The sequence below is a fragment of the Spermophilus citellus genome, assembly GCF_964194105.1.
Source record: "Spermophilus citellus genome assembly, chromosome: 9".
NCBI lineage: Eukaryota > Metazoa > Chordata > Mammalia > Rodentia > Sciuridae > Spermophilus > Spermophilus citellus.
This window is the reverse complement of record NC_138191.1, coordinates 14,087,487-14,110,288: the sequence shown is the minus strand read 5'-3', so window position 1 is coordinate 14,110,288 and position 22,802 is coordinate 14,087,487. Positions and strand designations below refer to the sequence as shown.

The 22,802-nt window shown below is 39.0% G+C and overlaps 1 protein-coding gene across 7 annotated transcripts in view; it reads right to left on the bottom strand.

The window, feature by feature from the left end:
- DDR2 (discoidin domain receptor tyrosine kinase 2) overlaps positions 1-22,802 on the bottom strand; it is a 162,985-nt gene that overhangs the window by 68,625 nt on the left and 71,558 nt on the right. The window contains exon 3 of one of the 7 annotated variants that reach the window (XM_081307620.1): positions 4,904-4,972. The exons of 5 other annotated variants lie outside the window; for them this stretch is intronic. The gene's annotated coding sequence lies outside the window, so the exon portion shown is untranslated. Of the gene's footprint in view, positions 1-4,903; positions 4,973-16,652; positions 16,682-22,802 lie in introns of those variants that run through there. One more of the 7 variants, XM_081307621.1, reaches the window with a different exon arrangement.

Below are 22,802 nucleotides of genomic sequence, written 5' to 3'. Positions count from 1 at the left end.
GTCACCAGTGCTTGGCACTTAACTCTTGATGTATAAGAGTCCCCTCTCTACCAGCCCTACTCTCCCCACTTCCTAGCCCAGCTAACAAACACCACATAGTCAAGGTCAATGTGAGACCAAGGGCCTGTCCAATGCTGGCTACAGAGACTTCTCAATCCAGCCTCTTGGTTAATCTCCCACCAACTCCACCTCTTCTGTAGAAAGACTCATACTTTCCAGCTCTCTTGGACAAGAGCTCATGGTTTTGCATTGCTCCTTTTCAGCTGGTAAATCTTCCCTCAGACTTTTGCTCTGAGCTCTTATCTGACTTTTTGTTGTTGTTGTTATTGTTGGTTGGTTCGTTCAGATGATTGCTTTGGGAATGTACACATATTTGAATGTAGCATCTGTTGGAGGTAATATCTTTACGTACACCCACCTTCCTGCCCAGGCTGTGAGCTCCTAACAGGAGAGACCTCATTATGGACTCCTTTAGATTCCCTGTGCAAAGAACCAAGTTTAGTAATAATCAGTGAATGTGTTGGAAAGAGAAAGGACGACCAGACGATTCTTTGGAGTCTACACTAGCTATTGACCTGTTAACCTCACTGCCAAGAATTGAAAAGACGAGTGCACAGGCTTTTTCCATTAGGCTGGTACCTCCTCAGTGGTACTTCTTCCAGATTATAATAATGTGTCTCTTTTTTTGCTGGACTCATTGAATCCATACCTCATAACTTAAAAGATAACCACATTGTGACCTATATTGCTCTTTCTAGTTGTGCTTATGCATATATGTGAAAATCTTGCCTCCTCAATAAGACCTCAGGATGCCTGAAGACCAAAAATATTTTTCGTGTCTCAGGGCTTCTGAGACTAATGATAAATATTTAATAGAGCACTTATAAACCAGGCTGGATGCTAAGTTTTGCACACATTTTCCTCATGGTGTTCAGAGCCTCTGAAGGATCTTAAGCAAGTAAAGAGGATAGAAACAGAAACTGCACCAGCCGACATGACTCTCATCTCTGGGTCTGAGTTTTAGTCCAGCTTTGCCACAGAACCTGCTACAGCCTTCGCAGCCATCCCTTCACCTGAATGGTCTCAACTTCCAGCTCTTTCAAAGGAGGGGTTGGGATGGAAGAGAATGGAGGAGTTGAAGGTCTTTCTCATCCTGGCACTCTAAATTCTGTCAGTTATGGTTCCAAACACCCCCCAGGGCTCACCACAACATAGAAGAACTGCCTCTTGATCCAGGAGGGATTCTGCTCCCCATTTCAGCCCAGGCACATACTGTATTACAGTAATGAGAGCTTTGGCTGCTTTAAATATCACAGAACAAGGGGCTGTCTGGGTTCAACGTTGTTCCTCATCCAGACCACAGAGGAGAGCATCGCCAGACCCAGACCAGAGGGGAGATGGCAAGAGAAGTACACACACACACACACACTCCCTTTCAGGAACCTATTGGCTCCTATCTGGAATGAAAACCACCAATCACAGAGATTGTTAAGAGCCAGTCAGCAGGACAGTCCACGAGGTCACTCTGGAACAAAGAGGTCCTGGATAGGGTTATATTGGGATCGGGTCCTTGACCCACCAGAGAAAAAAAAAACAGTGCCAAGCTTGAGTCTGCAGGAACTGCAGCCTCTCACCCCTGGGATTAGCCAGGAGAGTCCAGCCAAAGTTCTCCACAGAAAAGAGGCTAACATCTCCCTCTGGGTCCTGGGAGGCATCTTCAAAGCAGAATGACAAGCATTAATCAGAAGATAAGTAGCGGGTAAGCCTGTGGACAGGACCGGAGCCAAACACTTCCTCTCTTAGTGCTTGCCCAGAAAACAAAGGGCAAATCTGCAGGGGAATCTATCGGACATGGAGATCTGCTTGAAGCAAGACCTATGTTTTAGTCAGCTTTATTGCTACTGTGACCATAAGACCTGAGGAGATCAATTTTAAAGAGGAAAAGTTCATATTGAGACTCATGGTTTTAGAGGTCTATAGATGGCCAACTGCATTCTCTGGGACCTGAGGTGAAGCCCACGTCATGATGGAAGGGTGTAGCAGAGGAAACGAGCTAGGAACATGGCACCAGGAAGCAGAGAGACTCTCCTCACTGCTACAAAATATAAACCCCAAAGGCATGCCCCCAATGACCCACCTCCTCCAGCTACACACTCCCTACCTACAATTTCCACCCATTAATCTGTATCAGTGTATTAATGCTCTGATTAGGACAAGGTTCTCATACCTCAATCACTTCACCTTTCAACCCTCTTACATTGTCTCACACTTGCACTTTTGGGGGACAACTTACATTTAAACCATAACAGATGGTCCATTCACCATAGCAAGTCCTTAGTAAACTCATTCTGTAAAATGGTCCATGACTGTTCAGATTCCTTTATTGGATAATGCTATATACTGACTATGCTCATATGCATACTCACCCTGCAAACATACCTCCTCTCTCTCTTATCACTTCATCCATTTTATTCCACTATCCTGAAGTATTCCCTGGTGATGAGGGACTGCAACATATTATCTCAGGTCAGGAAAGGACTAGGGGGAGAGAGATAGTCTTTCTATAACGTGTCTGCCCAATACGCATCCTGCTCAAATTCATCTGTTGAAATCCTAAACTACATTGTGATTAGGAGGTAGGGATGGTATTAGGAGGAACCTTCATTTTGCGCCTTAATTAAGAAGGGTACTCTTTTAATTCCCTTAAAGAAAAACTCTAGAGAGATCCCTGGGGTGTTCTACCATGTAAGGACACAGCAAGAAAGTGCCATCTATAAACCAGAAAGCAGACCCTCACCAGATACCCAAGGTGCCAGCATCTCAGCCTCCAGAACTGTAAGAAATAAATTTCTGTCTGTTATATACAACCTAGTTTATAATATTTTTATGACAATCCAAAGGACTAAGACAGAAAGTTATCTGATACTGATATGTGTCAAGTCAGGTCAAAGGGTTATATACACTAAGCAATTCTCCATACAGATAATGCGTATGGCTCTATGCACACTCACCCTGCAAACATGATTCCTCTCCCCCTTATCATTCTCAGACTTTTTGATTCCATTGTTCTAAGATATTCCCTGGTGATTAGGGAATGCAACAGACATTATCTCAGGACAAGAATAGATTAGGGACATGTGACACTCTCTCTACAACTTGTTTGTCCTGTACCCTGAACCCTATAATATGTGGTTGCTCCACCAGAATAAGAAATTGATAGATTTATCAAGAATTTTGGTTTGACAGCAAGATACATAGAAAACTCTTCCTTAAACTTATGCATGATAAGTCTTTTCAAAAACCATGCTGGTCAGAGTTTGAAAAGGGAGATTAAAAGTCTATAGTAAAATGAGGGTTTGAGCTCCTTTGGCCAGGATTAACCAGAGAAATGTGCATAGAGCAACAAGATCCAAAAGTGTATGATGTCACCAATCCCCCAGGGATTCCTTCATACTCACAAGTACAAAACTAGGTTTGGGGAAAACAGACTCAGAAAAAAGTTGAGGTTAGGTGGAAGGAGAGAAGCTATTGCAAAATTTATTATAAAGGGAAAACAGAACCTATAATACCTATATGTAAGAGGAGATTACATGACTTTAACACATCCTTGCTGAAATGGTTTGGTAGACTCCTAGCTCAGTGCCTGGCCTGCACTTGAATTTATAGTTTATGAATTTAGAGATATTAGTTCTTTTAATCACCAATGAATCCCTAATACCCAATATAAATGCCTGCCACAGTTCAGGTGATCAGGAAATATTTGTTGAATTAATGTAGGTAAGTACACAATAAACTTTTGCATCCCTTTTTACATTCTTAATCTCTTCTGTCTCAGAAACTTAAGCTGAGTGTAGGCTTTGTGGGCTTCTTGCCACAAGTGACTTGTACTAAATGGACAATAATGCTCTGAAATACGTACACTTCTCATTTTCCCTCTAGTCTCCCTTTCTCCCTCATAGTCACCCCTCATCCAATGAGAATGACAACCTAATAACAGGCTCTCCGTTACCTTCCCTTCCTGGAGCTCTTTATTGGTGTTGATATTCTATGGGACTAAAAGTTAGTCTTTACCACATGATTTAGTCTTGTCTCTATTTTTATCTCATTTATATTGTGCCAACTATAATTACCTCGTTATAATTCACTGAGATCGGGGACTAGGTTATACATCCTTCATAGGCACCGTAATATCCAGCATGATGCTTTAGATAATTTCTGAATGAGCATCATAGAACAAGCATAACTCTCTCTTGAGTTATGAATTCCCTAGTTTTACTTATGTTTCGTTGCAAACTAGTGTTTTCTCTTTAGTCATTTTCCCCACCTTCCAATGGAAAAAACTTAAATATTCATTAATGAGCATATATTGAGAACTTATTACATAGCAGACAATGTACTGGTTGATAAAGAAGTAAAATGCACATACAAGGACACATACACACACATATAAGATCAGAAATAAAACAATTTAAGTCTCCTTCTCTAAGGAAACCAAGGGAGTGAGCTAGCTAAGTGATTTAGAGAAAACAGCATCTGGCCAGCTGTTCCCCTAATGATGTATACTTGGATGAGCCAGATATTTTCCCTGTAAAATATTCTCCCTGTTTCTTCATCTGTAAAACAAAGGGGAAGACTGCCCAGGACACCCTCTCTCACAAACATTTTGTTCCTTCTGAACAATAAGCATTACCAAAGCTTATGTGATTAAATCTTATAGTAGAGAACAAAAATAATATAGCCATGAAAAGAAGAATAAATCTATGAAGCAGATATATAATTAGCAGGTAACAATTAAACTGCATGTAGAAGCAATTTTTCTTGAGCCCACATCAACAGAATACATACTCAGAGTCTGCAGTCGTTACAGACCTTCAATTAATGGCACAGACATTTATTAAAATACCTTGGATGTTTCAGTTAGTAAAAAGATGACTGCACTGGGAATTGATCTTCAAATATGTGATGCATCATCCTGAAATAGAGGAATTCAGATCATACAGTAGATATCCAAGGTCTTAATTAAAAATCGAAGAAAGACAGATTTCAATTAAAATTATAAGAAAATATCCTAAAAATTAAAGAGTCATATATATGGATCTAATTGGGAAGATAATACCCGAACAAAAGAAGACCAAACAATGTAAGAAATTACACTGTTCTTGGTTTTTCTGAGCTCACAGATGCCATCGGTTATAAGTACAAGCTGCTTGCATTTTAAGTATAAGCTGGAAGAGAATTTAAAAGACTCTAAAGGGTATCTCTTTTCTCTAGCTAGTTAGGGAAATTTAAAATTCTTGTAAGAAGAATGGAAAAATAATCCAAGAAGGGAAACAGAATGACAATAATTGTGAAAAGCAAAGACAAGGAATGAGAGTCAGTACTTTTATGTTAATGCTGTGTAATGAGAATACTTTGAAGAAAAATAAGACAAAGGAAAAATAGAAGAAACCAAAACTGTATATATAGGACTTATAAAAAGGATATGGCTCTTCTCACAGACAGTGAATGTGACTTCATAACAAAGTAGCTATACTCCAGGATCTAAAAGTTTATGGAACTTAATATAGCCCGAGTGGGAAGAGAAAAGTAGTGATGTGTAGTGACTCCCCACCAGAAAAAGAAGAATCCCTGGAAGACCCTGGGATGCTTCAGACAGGGCAAAAAAAAAAAAAAAAAAAAAAAGATTGTATTAGAACTTGATCTTCAAGTAGGTGATGGACCTTCCTGAAGTAGAGAGATTCTGATCATGCAATAGAAATCCAAAGTCATAACTAAGGAAGATTCAGAGAGTCAGGTTTCAACCAAATATAAAAGAGAACAACCAAAAAATTCAAGACATTGACAAATGAAGGTGCTTTTCTGTGAGGGTAAAAGCTCCCCATTCCTAGAAGTATTCAATTAGAGGTTGGACAAGCATCTTATTTGAGAGGGTTTAGTAAGGAGGCTTCTATCCAGGACACTGGACAAATAATCTCTAAAATCAGCTCATCAGGTACAGAATCAGGGTAACTTGACATTAGCCTGACACAGGACAAATACAATAGAGAGAGCTAACTTATTTATATTGATACCAACTTGAAGCCTCACACGAAAATAGCTTATGGCCCAGCTTATGGTCACATGCTGAGGGCCATTACCAAGTAGGAAATTTCCTTGCCAGCGTACCCCATGTTAATTTCGCTGTTGACATTGCATGTTAGGTGACCCTGCCCAAGGACGAGGGTGGATCCAGGATTAGGGTGTATCCTGCAGTTTGAGGAAGTATCCCAATCCTTGGGTTTAGGGCGTTCCCGGTTTAAGACAAGGCGTTCCCAGTTTAAGACCTTGGATTTTAGGGAAGTTCGATGTTGAGGATTATTGCTGCTGGAATTAGGGCGTTCCTGCTGCCTAAGCTCCTGTTGAACTCTCGTGAGATTCAGAGAGCATTTTGGGATATAGCCTCGTGGAGTAGGTGAATTGGGTGGCAGGAGAACTGGGATTGCCCCAGAACGTGTGTGGAGGCCGGTGTGAGTTCGGGAATAAAGAATTGCTGTTTGAATCTACAAAGCTGTGTGGTGGCTCGTGATTCTGTGCCCAGCCAAGACTGCGGCATTTGGTGGCCTGTACGCGGAACGTCTGAAACTTGGAGGTAAGTGAAATTCCTCGCCCCTGAGGGAAGGCGAGAGAATGGGTGACTATTTTAAAAAACAATGTGTTCTTGTTTTGATTTATTTCGTTTTTGTTTCAAGCTGCCTGTCCCTAGAAATTTCTCAGGCAAACTGGGAAAAATGGATGGCTGAAGGTTTGAAGTTTGTCAGCCCAGAGAAAGAGAAAATTGATACAGCGAATTTTTATTCAGTTTTTGTTGCATTCAGTTGCGGTTTTGTTCTGTGTTATCTTATTGGGTTGCGTTATCTTTATAGAAGATTAGAAATTAGTAAAAAAGAAACCGAAAAGGTGTTAAGTAAATTGTTAGAGATTCAGACCATGGAGAAAGACATTTTAGATCAAGCAAAAGAGAAGGTCTCTCGAGCTAGTCAGACAGAGGAAGAAAATTTAAAGGAAAAGGGGTTATTAGGAAAAAGGCCACAACAAGAGGCTGTTACTAACTCCGTTTTATTACCAGAGGGCGTAATTCAACCAACAGCCCCACCGATGGAGACAGCTGAGTGGCCCTCAAACCCCGTAGTTGATAAGTGGGATCCTGAGACAGGACCTCAAAGATTAGCATGCCCTGTACTTGAACAGGTAGGAGGGCAGCGAATTCACCGTGCTTTAGATTTTAAAACAGTGAAGCAGTTAAAGGAGGCTGTAACAACCTACAGTCCCCAAGCTCCCTTCACGGTAAGCATGGTCGAATCCATTATTAACTTGGACATGACGCCAGCAGATTGGGCTAGCATGTGTAAATCTGTGCTAAATGGAGGACAATATTTGTTATGGAAAGTTGCCAATGAGGAATTTTGCACGGAGACAGCTAGGCGAAATGCAGCAGCCGGTTACCCTCAAAGAAATCTAGAAATGCTTTTAGGAAAAGGACCTTATGAGGGTCAACGGCAACAAATTGAATATGATCCTGCTGTATATGCACAAATTGCTGTAGACGCAGTTAGGGCATGGAAGACTTTACAAGGACATGGAGATTCACAAGGTCAGCTATCTAAGGTAATACAGAGACCTAATGAACCTTACGCTGACTTTGTAGATAGGCTTATTCAAACAGCCGCCAAAATTTTTGGGGATACAGATCAAGCAATGCCATTAATAAAACAACTTGCTTATGACCAAGCGAATCGTTGCTGCAGAGAGGTTATTAGACCATGGAGACATGAAGACTTAAATACATATATTAAACTATGTAGAGATATTAATGAACAAGGGCAAGTCTTGGCAGCTGCAGTACAACAGGCTTTAGATGCCAGGCCAGAAACATGCTATAATTGCGAACAAACAGGACATTTTAAAAGGAGTTGCCCTATAAGAGGAGGTTTTAACAAAATTAGAAATCAAAGGAATAGAATACCGGGTATTTGCCCACGATGCCGTAGAGGGAGACATTGGGCTAATGAATGCCGTTCTCAAACCACCATAGAAGGTACTCCGTTATCAAAAAACAGACAAGGATCAGGTATTTACCCACAATATCGTGGAGAAAGGCATCAGGCTTCATTGCCAAAAAACGGAGTGAGGGGCCCAATGCTCCGGGGCCCAAAACCACAAATATACGGGGCAGTGGAGGAACCCAGCAACACCATCAGGGTGGTGCCCAGGACACATTGTCCATTAAATCCCTCATCAGACAAACCCGAGGGAGCGCAGGGTTGGACATCTGCGCCTCTGCCAGAGCAGTATTAACTCCAGAGATGGGAGTTCAAATCATTCCTACAGGAGTAAAAGGACCTCTTCCCCAAGGAACAGTAGGCTTATTATTGGGACGTAGTTCATCTACATTAAAAGGACTTATGATAAGTCCTGGGGTAATTGATCCCGATTATGTAGGTGAAATAAAAATTATAGCTAGTTCTCCAGGAGGTATATCAGTAATTTCACCTGGAGATAGAATAGCACAGTTGTTAATAATACCCAGCCTACATAATAAGTTCTCTAGTCATAATGTAGAAAGAGGTTCTAAGGGATTAGGCTCCACAGGTGTAGACTGGGCTATGTTGTCTTTAAATTTAGATTCTCGCCCGATGCTAAAACTAAATATTCAAGGGCACGAGTTTAATGGGCTACTGGACACAGGTGCTGACCTTAGCATTATATCTCGTCGAGAATGGCCAAAACATTGGCCATTACAACAAGCCACTCAAACGCTTCGAGGCCTAGGAGTGGCTACTAATCCCCATAGAAGTTCTATGGTATTAGATTGGAAGGATCCTGAAGGATGTGAAGGAACTATACAACCATATGTTTTGGATCACCTTCCTATTAATCTATGGGGACGAGATGTCCTGGATCAACTAGGTTTGATGTTAACAAATAACATCAATTCTAATGCGCACACTACTAGGGCTAGACAAGGTGTTAAGAAAGAAAAAAGATTAGGAAAACAGGAACAAGGTTTAGCAGCACCAATTCAATTAGATCAAGGAACAGACAGACATGGGTTGGATTTTCAGAAAGGGCCACTGAGACAATCAAAATTACTTGGAAATCAGAAAGACCAGTGTGGGTTCCTCAGTGGCCCTTGACTAAAGAAAAGATACAAGTAGCCCATGATCTGGTCAAACAACAATTAGCGGAAGGACATTTACAACCTTCCGTATCTCCCCATAATACTCCCATTTTTGTCATCAAAAAGAAATCGGGTAAATGGAGATTATTGCAAGATTTAAGAGCCATTAATAATGAGATGGTTATTATGGGACCTGCTCAATCAGGGATTCCTCAATTGTCTGCTTTACCAAAAACGTGGCATGTTTTATCTATAGATATTAAAGATTGTTTTTTTTCTATTCCAATTCATCCCGAGGATAGTCCACGTTTTGCATTTACTATCCCTGCATTAAATCATGAAGGTCCTGATGAGAGATATGAGTGGAAAGTACTCCCTCAAGGTATGGCTAACAGTCCAACTATGTGTCAAATCTATGTAAATAAAGCAATCCAGCCACTTAGAAATCAAAATCCTGAACTAAAAATATTTCACTATATGGATGATGTATTATTAGCACATAAAGATAAAAACATATTGCTGGAATGTTATGCCACACTTACGAACTTATTAAAAAATTATAATCTAGAGATAGGAATAGATAAAGTACAATTAAATTTTCCAATTAATTATTTAGGAGTTCTATTATCCTCAACCATGGTCCGTCCACCGAAAATTCAAATACGAGTAGATCAACTCAAATCACTCAACGATTTTCAAAAGTTATTGGGAGACATAAATTGGATAAGGCCTTATCTAGGCATACCAACAGGAGAGTTGGGACCTTTATTTGATATTCTAAAAGGTCCATCAGATCCAAATTCACCCCGAATGTTAACTCCTAAAGCTAGAAAGGCATTAAAAATTATTGAAACTTATATGGAAAATATGCATTTAGATAGAATTGATATAAGTTTGCCTTTATTATTTATTGTACTACCAACAAAAAATATTCCTACAGGAGTATTTTGGCAAGAAGGTCCATTATTGTGGATTCATTTATCTTATTCTCCTAACACTATTCTTACTAGGTATCCTGAGGCTGTAGGACAATTAATACTCAAAGGAATAAGAGCAGCAAAAGGAGTGTTTGGAATTTCTCCCAATAAAATTATTACTCCATATACTATGGATCAAATTGATGAGTTAGCTAATGAGCTAAATACTTGGGCAATAATCATGTGTAAATCTAATGTTTCATTTGATAATCATTTGCCATCGAATCCTTTGTTGTCTTTTTGGTCTAAGCATCCTGTAATTTTCCTAAAATGACAAGGAAAACACCTATCATGAATGCTCCAAATATATTCACTGATGGGTCTAATAATGGTACAGCAGCTGTAGTTACCCCTGATCAAACTTTTACGTTTTTAGTACCCAAACAATCAGCTCAAAAGGTAGAGCTTAATGCAGTTTTACAAGCTTTTGTGATGTTCAAAGATTCTGTATTTAATTTATTTTCTGATAGTCAATATATAGTTAATGCTATTAATTCCCTTGAAGATGCTGGTAGGATTTCCCCTTCCTCTACTGTTTTTTCTTTGTTTTCCACTATACAAAGTCTAATATGGGACAGAAAAGATCCATTCTTTATAGGACATATTAGGGCACATACAGGATTGCCTGGAGCCCTTAGTTTGGGCAATGATTTAGCAGATAAAACTACACATGACGTACATATTTTCTCTACATTAGAAGAAGCTACAAATTTTCATAAAAGGTTTCATGTTAATGCTAATACTTTACAAAAGCGTTTTAAAATAACTAAGGAACAAGCCAGGCATATAATAAAACAATGTCAAAATTGTGTGACCTTTCTACCACAAGTTAATCTTGGAGTCAATCCTAGAGGACTGATACCTAACCATATTTGGCAGATGGACGTCACACACTTGCCAGAATTTGGAAAATTAAAATATTTACATGTTACAGTTGATACTTCTTCTGGATTTTTGATGGGCTCCCTTCATGCCGGAGAAAAAACTAAAGATGTTATAGCTCATTGCTTACAAAATTTTGCCACTGTGGGTGTTCCTAAACAGTTAAAAACTGATAACGGTCCTGGTTATACATCTGCCTCTTTTAAACAATTTTGCTCATCATTCGGTATTACTCATATAACAGGAATCCCATACAATCCACAGGGACAAGGTATAGTTGAAAGAGCTCATCAAACTATTAAAACGTACCTATTAAAGCAAAAAGAGGGAATTGGTAAGGGGTATATATCCCCCAAAGATAAACTTAAAATAACCCTTTTTACTCTAAACTTTTAAAATTTGGATTCATCAGGACTTAGTGCTGCGGAAAGACATATGTATCCGAAAAATGTACATAAGCCTAAGGTACTTTGGAAAGATGTTCTAACAGGACAATGGAAAGGTCCTGATCCAGTTATTGTCTGGAATCGGGGTTCCGTCTGTGTTTTTCCGCAGGGAGAACAGCAGCCGATTTGGATTCCAGAGAGATTAACTAAAGCAATTTCTACAGAAAAAGAAGATGATTTGTCTCAAATCCATAACAGCTGATATCCAGAGCTCCAGTTTGGCTATTCTTACATCTGCGACAGTGGTTAACCATGGTGCTTTTTTCAATATCTATTTTATTATTGCATTTTTCCCACATCGTAAAGTTCTATTTTATTTTTTGAGCTCATACAAACCTAGGTTAATGTTTTTCTGATCAGTTTTATTTTTTGACTGTTTTATTTTTTGACTGTGGAGTTTTTAAACATTGCAATGGAGATTTCACCTAGGTAAAACTACAAGGCCTTTATTGTCTTATGTGTTGTATGTTATGTGTGCACATTTCTGTTTTGTGTTGTATGTCTGTATGTGTGTATGTCCATATTTCATATATAAGGAGCGCTCATGAAAAAATGGATCCGAATTTTTTTTTTTTATTCACGTGATTTAAATGCTTTAATTTTAATTAGGTAAACAGCTGTTAAGGATTGTTTTTAAAGGTGGTTAACAGATCTGTTTGCTTACTAATTTAAATTAGGTAAACAGCTGTTAAGGATTGTTTTTTAAGGAGGTTAACAGATCTGTTAGTTTACTTTCACCTTTCCTTTTCATTATATTTAATAATTCTGTTCAGGATAATGTCTCTTTAGCATCATTGCCAGAATTCCCATCTCCATCCCAGTGCCGGTGAAGACTAAGATAAAACCAAACTACAGCTTCTATGATAGCCATCACAGTAACTGTATAAACTGATGCATCAATGAATATAACTCAACAAGTTATGCTCAATCAAGGACTCGATTTACTTTGGGAGGAAATGGACATATTGATAGACTCCTCCGATTTGAACTGCCTGCAGAACTTGCCTGGACTATATATCAGTTGCATGCATTGTGAAATATCATCTGATGCAGCGAATTGTGGTAATGCTGGCATATCTTTGCTGATGGTGTCACCAGTGATGCAATTTCCTTGCCAGCGCACCCCATGTTAATTGTGGTAATGCTGGCATATCTTTGCTGATGGTGTCACCAGTGACGCAATTTTTCCAAAGGAGCCGTCAATTGGCTTGGTGTCGTGGCATTTCTGTATCCTCCTCCCTTCTACGAGTGATGGTCTAAAATTTGGGGGCCAGCAGAGGTGAGGCAAGAACCTCACCCCCCCACTGGCACCAAGGATATTTGGGGGCCAACAGAGGTGAGGCAAGAAACCTCACCCCCCCACTGGTGCATAGGCCTTTCCACAAGCTTGGCTGAATGCTGGACCGGTAGTCAGTGACGGGTTGATCTGATTGCAGTGGATTCAACCTAAGACAGGAGGCTGACGCCTAAAGGTCAGTTTTCCCATGACGGGTAAGAACCATATGTTGAATTGGACAACCTACCAGGCACGGTCCTTAAGCCACATTGCTTGTTGTTTAATTAATCAGAAGGGGGGAGATGCTGAGGGCCATTACCAAGTAGGAAATTTCCTTGCCAGCGTACCCCATGTTAATTTCGCTGTTGACATTGCATGTTAGGTGACCCTGCCCAAGGACGAGGGTGGATCCAGGATTAGGGTGTATCCTGCAGTTTGAGGAAGTATCCCAATCCTTGGGTTTAGGGCGTTCCCGGTTTAAGACAAGGCGTTCCCAGTTTAAGACCTTGGATTTTAGGGAAGTTCGATGTTGAGGATTATTGCTGCTGGAATTAGGGCGTTCCTGCTGCCTAAGCTCCTGTTGAACTCTCGTGAGATTCAGAGAGCATTTTGGGATATAGCCTCGTGGAGTAGGTGAATTGGGTGGCAGGAGAACTGGGATTGCCCCAGAACGTGTGTGGAGGCCGGTGTGAGTTCGGGAATAAAGAATTGCTGTTTGAATCTACAAAGCTGTGTGGTGGCTCGTGATTCTGTGCCCAGCCAAGACTGCGGCAGTTTGTAGACAGGAACACTTTCACACACATATGCAGATACCAGGGTTGTGATAACTTTCGTTTTGTGCAACATGTTATGTGGCCTAGATTCTATGGCAAAACTGGGATGTCAGGCAGTGCTCCACCTGTTTAAAGCAACTTTAACATTCAGTCAAAATTGAGATCTAGAGGGAAAGATTGAACACTTCTCTGAGAAAATATGGTCAACCTATTTAATACAACTTAGTTGCAAAAAATAATTAGGTTGACTCTGAGCTATAAAAATCCTAGTTACTCAAGTGTTTTAATCTACAAACACACATTCATAAATTACCTTTTTTATAGTTCCTCTTTCCATGCCCCTCCCCAAATCCTAAATTATTTACAAGGGTCTTGAATAGCACTGAAATAGAAACCAACATTGTTCAGTGTTTTTCCTATTTCATTTCACTACAGCACATGTTAAAGGCAGAATATGGAAAAGAAAACATGGGTTCAATTACAAAGCAATAGCTTCCTTTCATCTCTACCATGAGCACAAGCGGTCTGGTGGCATAAGCTATATGCTATTCCCCATAGTGCCCTAGAAGTACACACTTCACACTTCATCTTCTCAATATCCTCTTCTCCAATGTCTTACCATGGCCTTAAATGCTTATGTTTGGTTCCTAGAGAAGAATGCCCCGACACCAGCAAATGCATGCTTCTTGCAAATATTTCCCATTGTATGGAAGTTTGCACATATACTAGGAATCCAAAGCTGAAATCACCTGATAAAAATTCAGCACTTTCCTAGAATCCCATCACCTCAGGCATCTTCAGAACAAAATATTCCTCTAGGCCTGAACCATCAATATAGTGCTTAATTGAGTGGCAGGATTTCATTGACCTAACTTCCTGAAAAAAGAATGTGGCATATGGAAGTGAATGGCTAGGTCACACTCATGGGTTCACAATAGACCAATAGGCACAGTGGTCATGAGGTTCAGAGCCTAGCAATTCAGTGATGACAAGAAGGAATTAATTTACCCAAAGTGACAAGATGGGGTTGACAGTAGAAACCAGAATATTGTTGCTCAACCTCAAGTGAGGGGTGGGCTAAAGCTGAAAACAGGACAGCAAACCATATGGTTAGAATCTTGCCACATTGGCAACAAGAAACTTGGTAAGCCATAAGCTCAGGGTAAAGTCATGGTCAATTGCCAATGAGGTAGACATCCACCTCTGTGTGGTTTAAAGCTCTCTCATGAATAACAATGTTTGAAAATAGAGTTGCAGATGTTTATGATTATAGTTACAGCATACAAAGGGTATCACTTTCCCAACTAACAGAGGCATGTACCAACTAATATAATATGACAAGGTAAGAATAGAATCTAATTAGAAAGAAGAGTTCTTTCTGAGGGTTATCTAAACTATTTACCTGCAAATCTAAAAATCTTGGCATTTATATCTAAAGAATTTCACCATACAAGTCTGGCTCTGATTTTTATCTATAGATTATGAAACTAAAACTGAGTTTGATTTTTATCTATAGATTATGAAACTAAAACTGAATTTAGGCTAAGATAAAATTGTTGACATTCGTAGAAATAATAAGTGATTCTTATAGAAAGAAAATCAAAATGAACTTAAGAGAACTTGAATACTTTGGAAATACTCTACATTTTTGCTTTTATTTCCTCATAACTTTGAATGGCTCAAACAAGAAATAGAGAATAGCATTAACAATATTCAAACACCAGATGGATGGTTTGTGAATCCGATTACATAAGCCTCAAGCCATTCTCCAGCAAGACCCCATACTCTTCAAAACCAATGTTCATAAACCATTCATGAGGGCACACTCCTATAATCCCAGCAACTCAGAAGCCTAAGGCAGGAGGATTGTAAGTTTTAGGCCAGTCTTGACAATTTAGTGAGATCCTGTCTCAAAACAAAAGTCAAAAAGATCTGGGGAGTAATTCAGTGGTAGAGCACCCCTGGTTTCAATCTCTAATTACCAAAAAATAAAATAAAACCAATGTTCATGAAAGTAAGTAATCCCAGGTCAGAATTAACTAAAGCAGATATTTTTTCATAGAAACCTAGGTTCAGAGTGCATGATCAGGTAATCACTATCCTATAAACAAGTGATATTGGGGAACAGAAGTATTCAGAGATGATGCAGAAATGAATAGACACAGGTGCTTGAACAGCCTCAAGCATGTACACAGCAAGAAGCTAACTCACTCAAGTAAACAGAGCATCTACCTAGACATCTTCTGAGAATTAAATCCCTTGACTGTTCCGCTTGGACACAATATCCCATTAAGCTTTATCATTTGCTCTTTCTCCCTTATCAATTATTCTCCCTTCTCAGTTCTCCTCTAGTCAGCTCCAGTGTCTATTTCACCCAGCAAAGTGTTCTAAGAAGATAGTTCTAATGCTGATAAATAAGCAGATAAACTGCAAACATTAGTGACCAGCAAAATAGCAGATTTTTTAAAAAATATTATTTAATTGTCAATGGATCTTTATTTTATTTATTTATATGTGGTGCTGAGAATGGAACCCAGTGCCTCACACATGCTAGGCAAGCGCTCTACCACTGAGCCACAACCCCAGCCCAAATATAGCAGATTTTATTCAGAGTCTCTTTCAGAATTTCTTTCAATGGCAGTTGCTCTATTATTAATGACTATAAATCTATATAAATCTTAGGGTTAGAATTAATAACCCCAGCCCATCTAATCCTACACAGACTCTCCTTTTAATAACACTATCGAGCTTTATAGCTCAGTGGCTGACACACAGGCTTTGGAGTGCCTGGCTTTCAATTTCAACTCTAACCTTTACATAGCTGAGTGATTTTAAACAAGTTAGGTAATACCCAGCCCTTCGCTTTCTCCTCTAAAAATGGGATGCTAATAGCAGTGCTGCTTGAGAAGACTAGCTTGAGTAATAAATGAGTTAATACTGAGATCAGAGCTTGGCATCAAGTCTTAACGTACTATTATTACAACTGGAGCTGTTTAAACAACTGGAACTAGTCTCATTTCATAGTAAATACATTTGACTCTCCTTAGTCCATGGCTAGGCTCATACATATTAAATAATCATAAAATTACAATATATTGGCAAGCAAAAACAAACATACTAAAAACAAACAAAAAGCCCCACCTCCTTTGTTATAATAAGAAGCAGTCCAGGTTAGCATGAAAAGTTGTCAGCTTCAATCTTCTTACTGGAACTTATTTCTCAGAGTATATCTAATTCTACAAATTTCTTATAAACTTGTTGGGATACTTCATTTTTCAGCAGAAGACTTTGTGAGACTCTGCAGTTTTAATTCTTCCTGCCAGAAAGTTCTTATGACTGGATTTTATGACGTACCCAGGAGACCCAACTTTGGCTCCAATAGTTGGGCTGCTCGGTGTACTCCTGGCGACGGACAGTCCTTAGTTTGTTTGTTTGTTTTTAATTTCTATAGTTCCATCTCTTTTAAGAAATATATACTCTAGCTGGTAATTCTTACCCATGAAGTTCAACAAACAAATTTCAAGGAGAAATGTGTTATTACTTTTCTGCTGAGCTCTCCTCCATAAGATCATGATTGGATTCAGGATGCATGGGGGATTGAGTGAAAGGAGTGTAGAGACATAAGAACCGAAGACATCTGAGCCTGTTGTAGCACAGAAATCTCAGCCAAGAAGTGGAGATTCTAGTCCCAGAAATAAGGAAGTAAATCCAGGAATCTCAAACAGAAGAAATGCATAGTCAGACAACTAGGGGCTTTCAGTCACGGAGAAGACTGGGGTAAGGAGCAGGGACAGGGAAGAAGGCTGGGGGGGACATGACTCCCCTCTGATTTCAGCATTGAGCTTGGCAAGCATTGAGGGTGTGGATGGGGAGAAGGGGAGAAGAAGCCTCTCTTAATAAGGTAGTGGTCTGGGCCCTAACCAGGAGGGTGTAGCTGTCAGTTTCATTTGGGGCTGGAGATTGGTGAGGGGGCTTGTCCAGACATCACCGCCACCAAATGTGCATCCAATCAGTGTCATTTTTCAAACCCTCACCTAGCTCAGGCCAAGGAAGCAGAGATGAAAGCCAGAGGCCCTGGCTGAAACAGGCAGGAGCCCTGAGCTCTGTGGCAGCCTCAGCCCCAGAACTCATGAAATACGACACCCGGAGAGAGAAACTGAAGGAAAAGAGTCACAGCCAAACAAATCCGCCCTCGGGCAGAGCACTGAGCCCAGAGGCCCAGAGGAGGCCCCCAGCCCTTGAAGGGGAAGATGGCCAGCTGTTCCCGCTCTCTTCCTCTCTAGGGTCACAGCTTCTCCAGAGTACAGACTCTTTTTGCTCAGAATAAAGTCAGCTGCCCCACACACAATTTAGAGATCTTCTTTTGAGAACTCTCGCTTGGTGACACTTATTTCAGTATTATTTGGTATAAAGGATATTGTTTCAGTCCTTCTTTGGTACAGGTAAAATTTGCTATCACTTCTCTTCTACCCTTTAACCAATTCTGGAGCACATGAATGCATTATATCATGGATAATCCACAGCAGTAACCTAAAGTAAAATGCATTTAGCTCTAGAATGTGTTAGTTGATATTTTTTTTAATATGGGAGGTTAAGGAGCCTAGTGATTAGTAGCTGGCTACATTTCAAGTTATTCTACCACTGATATGCTGTGTGACCTAGAACAAATCACTCAACCTCTCCTACGTCAAATGGGATAATGGTAGTGATCCCAAATAGCTGTTATTAGAATTCAATAAAATAATCTACTTAAAGCAGTTATTACAGTGTCCTACATATACTGATTATTCAATAAGTGATGGGATATAAGTGTATCTGATGTTCGAACATTTATAATTTTCCAAATAATCCTTAAAACAACGTTCAAAACACCTTGGCACAGTGCTGCATATCCCCATGTTAAGCCCTTTCCAGCTTTCCTATAGTCACACCTCAGAGGGATCAATAACATCCCTTCTCATATAGATGCAAAGCATGTGCTTAAGATCTTTCTTGCCTTTCCCACCCTTTCATCATGTAAAAAGTTTTCATTTCCATATGAAGGGTCTGTGACAAATTGGAAAGAATGTTCACCTTAGTATGCCAAAAACTTGACAGAACTCATAAAGTTTCAGAATTTTTTTTCTAGAAATAAAAACTCAGTTCTGGAACTCAGTCACAATAATGATATAGTCCTGCAATCAGAGCAAGATATTTGAATCTCTACATTGGAATGTTTTCACAGATACATTCAAAGTTTTGTGAACTGGAATTTTACATGTGATTGAATAAAATGCAGTAATGTTAAAATTTGAAAGATAATGGTTATGAATAATAGAACACAAAATGACCAGGGATGAAAACTTAAAACACAAAGCTGGTCTGGATTTGGTGAGTTGATAAATATTTTTCTGGCTGTAAGATGCTCCTGTCAGTTACATATAAAAGTATTTCTAGACTCTTGTCATATGATAAAGATCTAGCTCAACATGCATTCATTTATTTAATATTTATTAAACAATTTCCGAATGTCAGGAACTAGGCTAACTAAGGAGGATTCAAACAGACAGAGTTATTTCCCACCTGTTGTGTTAGAGTTCAGTGGGAGATTCAGAAGAATGAGTCAATTGCAAATTAATATAAGATGATATGATCAATCAGGATAGCACAGGATGCTATAAGAGCCTGGTGAAACACCTGGCCTTGGTTAAGGGACCGGAAGTTTTCCAGACAAAACACTTCAGCTGAGACCTAAGGGATGCACAATACATGAAATGAGTAGCTGGAGGAAAGAGTGCTGCAAGAAGAAGCACCCTTATGTAGACTGGCAGGCCCAAAAACTAGGGAGCTCAAATGGATTGGGGAAATGGAATCTGTTTAACACGACTTGAGCATGGAATAGACAGCCCAGCCAGCAAGAAATTGAGACCAGATAGGGAAGCAGAAACCTCATAGGAAATTTCTCTGAGCACAAAAGAGAGCCACTGGAGGACTTTAGGAAGAAGAAGAGTGTCATAATCAGGTAAGTCACTTAAAATCAGAGGAGAAAAAAATTGGGAAATCAGAAGGCCATATTAAGAAACCACTGCCCAACTAGACAATAATGGTAGGAATGGAGAAAGAGTGGACGGATTATAGAAGCAAATAGTCATGGTTTGATTTGAATACAAAGGTGAAGAAGAGAGAAGTCCACAATGAGGCTTGACTTTCTTGCTTCAAGGCTGGCCTCCTCTTAAACCAGAACTTTGCACTTAAAGTTCTGTCTGCCAGGAATGCTCTTTCCTCACATACCTCTCAGGCTTCCACTGAATTCAAGTTTCTAAACAAATACTGCCTTACCAGAAATCTTCTTCAACCCTCTGACATAAAATAAAGCCTACTAAGTGCCCAAATCCTCAGCTCATTTCCATTATTCTCTATCTTCTTACCCCAATATTACTTCGGGAGCATTTATTGCCAACTGATATTTTGTGTATTTGTTAAATTGCCTTTCCATTCCCATGAGAATGTAAGTTCTATGAGAACAGTAACTTCCCTGTTTTGTTAATCCTCAAAATCCAAAGAATCCTCCTGGCATGTATAGTCACTCAATATATATCTGTTTAATGAATAAATTGATAAAGACAAAAGAAAACATACAAACATGATCCAGAAAAACATTCATGACTATTTCTAACACTTTCATTCAGAAACCCCATTTTTTTTAAGTTAATGACAATATAAGATACACAAAAATGTATACAAATGCTATTGATTTGAATACAAAGGTGAATTACAGGTTGTTCCCTTATCTGAAATGTTTGGGAAAAGAAGTGTTTCAGATTGCAGTTTGTTTTTTTTTTTTTTTTGGGGGGGGGTTGAAATGTTTTCATAGACTTTACCAGTTAAGAATTCCTAACCCAAAAATCCAACATCCAAAATGTTGTAAAATCTAAAAATTTTTCATCATCTTACTGGAGCTCAGAAAGTTTCAGCTTTCAGATTTTTGGCTTAGGGATGTTCAACCTGTAGAGCAAAATGAACACGCCCATCTATCATCACTTGGGGCAAGAAATATAGTATCCTCAGCTACTCAGAAGTCCCCAACAGGACCCTCCCAATCACTACCTTCTTTGGTCCTTTCCAAAGGAAGCCATTAAGCTGACCCCTAAACCCCATAAATTGTTTTATTTGTTTTTGAATATTATATACATATATTCCATTTATTCTTTGGAGTATGACACTTTTCATTCAAAATTAAATTTGTGAGACTCATCCATCTTGTGATTATGTCTTTTCTTTTTTTTTCTTTTTTCTTTTTTTTGTCCTCTATATGTGTAATAAGAATTGTAATACATTCCACTGTTGTGTATTTAAAAAAATAAAATCAATAAAAAAATAAAAATATTTATTTTTTAGTTGTAGTTAGACACAATACCTTTATTTTATTTACTAATTTTTATGTGGTGCTGAGGATTGAACCCAGGGCCTCACACACGGTAGGGGTAGGCAAGCGCTCTACCTCTGAGCCACAAACCCAGCCCCATACTTTATGCCTTTTCATAGCTGTATAGGATTCTACTTTATAAATAATCCATAATTTATTTTATTTACTATTAATGAATATCTGGATGTTTATAATTTAGAACCATTACTTAATGATACTAAATGAACATTGCAATACACACCTTCAGGTTAACATATGTATATACATTTTTAATGTTTTTGTTAGTGCATTTAGTTACACATAATAGTGGGGTTGGTTTTGACATTCATACATGCATATAACATAATTTGATCCATTTCAATCCCCAGTATTTCAGCACTTCTCTCTTCTCTCTCCTCCTTCCTTCCCTGAACTTCTTTTTCTACTCTACTGGTCTTCCTTCTATTTACTTGTTATTATTTTTTTAATTGTTATATTATAGCTATACATAAAAGTGGAATTCATTGTGATATATTCAAATATGCACATGGCACTCTATGGTTCCTCCCCTTTTACACCCTTCCTGACCCTTGATACCATCTTTCACTCTACTGTTCTTCTTTGTACATATACATATTATTAAGCTATTTATCTAGAAGAGTAACTACTGAATCTTAGAGAATGCATTTGTGCAACTTTAATAGAGACTGTAAAATATTTTTTCAAAGGGGTTTGCTATTTTTCCATTGCTCCAAATCCTCAATAATACTATTATAGCTCTACTGAGTTGTAGCCACTTTGGGGGCAGGTGTGTAGTGGTATTCATTTCCCTAATGACTAGAGTGGAGATGCAGTAGGTTGGCTTACTTTTGTATATGTTGTTTGGATATCCACTCTTATGAAGTTTACATCCAATTCTATTTCCCCTCTTTTTGCCTATTGCTGATTGATTGGTGAGAGTTCTTTATATGTTCTGAACACAAGCCCTTTCTTGGGTATAAGTACTTCAAATATTTTCTCTGACTCTATTGTTTGCCTTTCCTTTTCTTAACAGTGACTTCAATGAACATAAATTCTTAACTTTAATGTGATCTATTTTGTCACTCTTTCCCTTTATGGCAATGTATTTTGTGACTTGGGCCTTGACATGTGATAAAGATCTAGCTCAACATGCATTCATTTATTTAATGAATAAGTAAATAAATTTTATGCTGCTCATAAAAGAGGGTGAGTAAAGGCAGGAAAAGGAGATGAAAGGAAATCACTTCCAAAATGGAGAGAGTGGGATAAGCCACAGCAGGGATTTGTTCCCAAGACTGTGAAAACTCTGGGCTGAATTGACCAGAGTAGGTTTGTGTCAGGAAATGTGGAAGGAAAGTTGAGTGAGGTGAAGTGAGGCTAGTCTGACAGGGACCTTCAAGACAAGCCAAGGCATTTCTGCTAGGCTTGAAGGCAGTGAGGATGCTCAGAAGGCCCCTGTCTCCACCTTCCTAGAATTCTTCCTTACCCTACAGCTTACCATGTGAATATGGCCACCACAGAACTGAATCAGTGTCCCTGGGACACCTTGTAACTTGTGCATACTTCTAACACTGCTTTATCACACTGTGCTGCAATTTATATAGATTCCAGTCTAAACTGACAATTTTTTAAGCAGACATTGACAGTAGAGTACAGGACCAGCTTGTACAGCCTCATGAGAAGAGATTATTAAATGCTCAGGAATTCTGAGAGCCAGTTGACATCACACTGTTAGCTCAGAATCAACCATGGGAAGAATATTTACACAATGGAAACTGGAAAAGGCCTAAACACCTCTTATATAGAACCAGTTGTAAAGTATTTGCCAGCACATCACTACACACTGCTTCTATTCATCGTTATATGCCTGTCACTGTGTATAGAGT